Consider the following 5,765-nt stretch of genomic DNA (forward strand, 5'->3'; position numbering starts at 1 on the left):
GAAAAAAGAAGATATATATATAGTAATAGAAAATGTATAATTATGTTATTTATATGTGTGTATATATATATATATATACAGTATATATATGTATGTATGTACATATGTATATATACATGTATACACACATTGTACACAGTCGAACGAGTCGTCGTCGAATTTCTTTTTCGCAAGACGAGAAACTGCGCGAATGGTTGAGAATATCTTTTTTCTTCCGATCGAGCTTGCGATTCGAAATTCGCGCGTTTGCCTGATCACGTGACTCCGCCGCGTAAAAGATTCCGAGTCGTGAGAGGTTAGCGATTATCGATTATAATATTCGCAATTATTTTTTTTTCTTCTTTTTTTCTTTTTTTCTTTTTTTTTTTTTTTGGCTGCTAACGAGAAATCTAATCACGACGAATCTATTTACGCTCGACGGTCGCGTCGATCTAGCAATAACTTCCGTCAGTGTTCATTTCAAGTAAAGTCTGTGATATGTTACATATAGAGGAAAAGAAAGGGAAAGAAAATAAAATGGTGTACAAGTGTTGGTCCCCCGCCACTAACTCCCTCCTCCGTTGCGGTTATCCGATGCTCGTCACACGTGGGGGCAGCACTTACTTTTTTTTCTCATTCGCACAAATTGATTTAAACATATCCATAATTCACAACATTCAGTATCATACGAGTGGAAAGCAATAGTTCAAAAAAAAAGGTTCAAAAATGACATAGTCGAATTTTCGTGCACATCGTTGCCGAGGAAAAAGAAAAGATTTAGCTCAATTATTCTTCGATTACTGTGATATTCTTCTTTTTTCTGTGATCATATATAAATGAATCTCCGTGATGATTCTAATCGAAGGTTTTTTTTTTTCTTTTTCTTTTTCTTTTTTTTTTTTTTTTTTTTTTTTTTTTTTTATAAACAAATTTCTACTTCTTTGACACGTGCCCCCGATTCGTTTTGAAATCTAGACGAAAGTAGCGTGAGGTGAACGAAGCGTCGAGAAATTGATACAATTTATTTTTGTTTATTGTGTATATTTCACTTCGTGGAATTACTCCGTGTGAATATGAGAAAAAAAAAACGCTTATATGACGTAAAAGTCGTATAATGACATAAAAAATTTTAAACAATCTTAGATAGCGAAAAGAAAATTTAATAAAAATTTGAATTCTTTTTTGTACATATATACGTATGTATATATATATACATATACTCATATATGTGTATATATATATAGTAATGACTTTGTAAAAATGTAGACTCGATTACTTACGTTACGTATATTGTATATTATATTTTTCGAATTGGCGCGAAAAATAAAAAGATTCGCACAGGAGTATAGAGGGGTATGCATAAAACTTGTACTTTGACTTGAGAGGGGAAAGAAAATGATTTCCTTTTCGTAAAATCTCCGATAGAAGAATCGCGACCAATCCGATTTAAATCGCGTTATATTTTGGTCAGCGAAAATAATGTTTCGAACGCACGAGACATTTTCCTCGGCAAGTGATGCACGATACGATACAATACCACGCGCACTGTATCTCTCGCTATGTATGTAATGTATATACATCGAGTCTCTCATATTTCACGGATCATGTAAAAGTATATTTGTATTTTCTACGCATGTATGTATATACATATATCCACGTATATCCAAAATATACGTGTACGTATATATATATATATTCATGCGTACATTCGTATATTGTATTGTAATACCATCACTTATCCACCATATTGCGATTTCTTCTTGTCATGCATATTTCATCCCGCGTTTTTTTTTTTTTTTTTTTTTTTGTACATGCGAGAGAGAGGACACGCGGCGTCATTGATGCTGGTAAGTGTCTCTCGGGCTTCCACAATGGGTTTGCATTTAAATTCTTCTCGAAAAAAAAAAAAAAAAAAAAAAAATGCCACTAAACGAGGACACACATGCGAGAAGATGTTACTTGAAATCATCTTTCCTCATATTTTTTTTCCTTTTTCTATAAATCTGACAATATGAAGTAGAATTTTTACGTAAAAAAAAAAAAGCCCGTGGCCTCTTTTCGCGTTTCTTAAACGAAAGAAAAAAAATGATGTACCTTATCGTTGCGTGCGTACGTGCTCAAACTCCGCCCATGGTTTCATCCATCGATCGATAACAAATTTCTGTTTCACCGATCGAGAAAAAAGAGAAAAAAAAAGTAGAACGAACGTGAGCCGAAGCAAGCGATATTTCTTTTTTCTTTTTTTTTTTACGATTGACCAGGATGTCATCCGTGATTATCTATAGCGTTCATGTGTCGTGATATTTTTTTTTCTTTTTTAATGTATGTGTGTGTGTATGTATGTATGTGTATGTGACGTGATGTCTCGTGTAAACGACTGAAATCGATTCAGATTCCCCCCCTCCTCCTCCTCTTGAATTTTCGGTCGGGGGATCCTGATCGGGCTGCGAGAGCCGAGTGTGCGTCCGAATGTGAATTTTTCGCCTCACGCTACGAATTAAAGACGTTAGATAGAAATTGTCTCGCGATTTTATACTTTATTATATATACGTTATATTATTGACGCCCCGTGTTCATCCATCGGATGTATTAAATAGATGATTATTATTATGATGATGATGATGTAATAATAATGTATATAGCGATGTTCTCGAAAAACGCGCATGATTATTATGTATGTATAAGTATTGAGCAATTTTTTTTTTTTTTTTTTTTTTGTATCTCTCTCTCCTTGAGAGCGAAGGAAAATTATATACACGACAACAAGTTTTCATGGTGAGGGACGATCATTCTTGGAAACTGTTGCCTCATGTTGAAAATTATTTTTTATTTAATTTTAAACAATCTGTCACCTTATCTGTTCATCCTATTCTTTCTTTCTTTTTTTTTTTTTTATTTTACTTTTCTCTTCTGCCTCCTTTTTTTTTTTTTTATTTTATTTTATTTTATTTTTTTAATTTATATAAACCGAGACTCGCATCATCGTATAAATACATTCTCACATTTGCATACGTACATTCGATCTCTTGTATTTTTTTTTTTTTTTTTTTTTCCCGTTTCGATATATCTAAAAATATTCCTATTCTTCGAGGAAAATTTTTCTTTGACAAATTATATCGATATATTTCGAGGCAATAAATATGTATATATATATATATATATTTATATATTTATATATACATATATATATATATATATATATATGTACAAAGATTGTTTCATTAAATCGCGATTATCATTTTTCACGAAAGAAAAAAAAAAAATATATATCTGCCGATAATACGAGGAGCAATATCGTTCATCGCTTTGTAAATAGCTTAATATTTATTCGAGCGCATCACCAGACAAAGTACCTGTGCATCCTCCGACGAAGAATCATCCTCCGAAGAAATCATCACGGCCGCCATTTCGAAGAAAGAATCTTAATAAAATCGCCAGGGGATTCGTTCACGATCGATCTAGTTGTTATACTTTTTCTTATCTTTCTTTGTACAAAAAAAAAAAAAAAAAAAAAAGAAAAAAGAAGAGCGGACACTTCGAGCGATTTACTTTTTAATTTGTAACCATTTTTATAATATTCAAGTATTGAAAAAAAAAAAAAAAAAAAAAGGAAAAATTCTTGAGATTAAAGGAAATATGATGAGAAAAAAAATGGAGAATATTTTTTTTTCTTTCTCTCTTTGTAAATTGTCCTTGTAATTGAAGAAAACAATTCTCGAGGAATTGAAGGAAATACGATGAAGAAGAAGAAAAAAAAAAATAATCGTGTTTGTAAATTCCTCGTAAAAAAAAAAAAAACGAAGGAAAAAAAAATGCGCATACGGTATTTAAATTATAATTTAAAATACTGATTCACAGAATGAATCGACAAATTTTATCAATCGTTAACTTCTCCCCTTCCTCTTCCCCCTCCCCTCCCCTCCTCCTCCCCTTCCGACGAGCGATTTTCAAATTAACTTTGAACGATCTCTCGACGTTGAAATAATTTTCATTAAAAATATTAAACACCAATTCTCGAATAAATCGATTCGATTTAATCGCCGAACGATCCGAATGGAAATAGCTATGATCTCGCGAAGTATAATATAACCTTCCAAAAAAATAAATAAATAAATAATAATAGTCTTAATATAATAATAATAATAGAACGATCGGGTTACGCGTTTTCAATGGGAAATCATTCTTATTGAGAGAAATTTATAATAACGTTATCGGTATCCGACGATCTCGTTCCTTTTTCAGAACATTGCATTGGATAAAGTTTCGTGATGATTCATCAACCTTGAAGCGATCTCGTTCAATGCCCGTTGTCCGTCCGCGCTCTAGATGAAATTCGCATTGTCAAAGGCTCTACACGATATTCGCGTTAGAGAGAGAGAGAGAGATTTGGTTTCGTTTTCTTTTCATCAATTACAATTCGTCAAAAAAAAAAAAAAGAAAGTGCTTAAAAATCTGTTCGAGAGAAAAGGTGGTATTGGTAATGATAGTTGTTCAAAAATAAAAAAAAAAAAAAAAAATTTGAGAGAGAGAGAGAAAGGTGGTAGTCGAGCGAATCCTCACGTGTCGCACACAGCACGTCCCTGAGAAGAAACAATGGAAGTGCTGCGACACCGGGAGGCATATAATGAACCCCCTTGTTTCGCGTTCTCCTTCTTCCATCCTTTCTCCGCTCTTCTTTCTTCTCATTCTTTCATCCGAGTAACGTCCTAGAAGCTTTTTTCTCTCTCTCTCTCTCTCCGTATCTTCGACGTACGCGGCGAAAGCGTACGCGGATGAAAATGATTAATATAAGTTGACCGCGAAGAGGCGGGAAGAGAGAGAAAGGAAAGAAAGAAGAAACTAAGTACGTAATTTCTCTTCATGACAATCGACCGTGATTATACACTTGCACACTTGCTTCTATAAAGCAATTCGCACACACGTATCGTTGACTTTTTTAAGTTTCGTGAAATTCGCATTATGATTGAAATGTCTTGTTCAACAAAAACGATATACCGATTTTATAGGTAACTACTTCTTATTAATGTATTTTCTGTTTCGTTCGTTTTTTGTGTCTCGCTTTTTAAAAGCGATTTTCAAAGAAATATTTTTTTTTCCACATCCTGTCATGCTGCGTCCTTAACCTTCATCGTGGAAAACTTAGAGTCGTTGATCCGAATACAACTATGCGTACAACACGTATTAACAGGAGGGAAAAATTTCTAAAAATTAACCAAATAGATTGTGTGCATAAAGACGTAAAGAGTAAATGCTTTTTATTTACCGGTAATTTTTCAAATAATAAATCGATTTCCGAGAGACAGAGGATTGATAAATATTATTTACCGGAATATACTTGCATTCATTTTGAGATCTGATCACCACATTTGAAAGTTTATAAAAAAAAAAAATCAATCTATCATTCGCTTTCATACAAACGACTAATTTATTTATCGATTCGTGATCGAATTAGACATAACCTTTCATTTGTTTTCATATATACGATCCACGTGTTTCTCGTCGATACTCGTCGAATATTCATTCTCTTCTATTCTAGATATTAAATACGGTTTCCTCGACACCGGAACACACACGAAACACTTGTACACGACGTCCAAACTTTCCAAACGCTTTTGTTATTTCCATCGCGCGAAAGCGCCCCCTTCTATGTGAGCGCACGTATGTAAAGAAGGTTTTTCGATTACGTAACCGCAACCTCGGATGATCGATGAATAGATGGCGACCGTATCGAAAAATACTTCGACTATTTTTTTCTTGTTGAATCATCGTCAATTTTTGGGGAGAGG

The sequence above is a fragment of the Apis mellifera genome, linkage group LG11 (assembly GCF_003254395.2).
Source record: "Apis mellifera strain DH4 linkage group LG11, Amel_HAv3.1, whole genome shotgun sequence".
Lineage (NCBI taxonomy): Eukaryota > Metazoa > Arthropoda > Insecta > Hymenoptera > Apidae > Apis > Apis mellifera.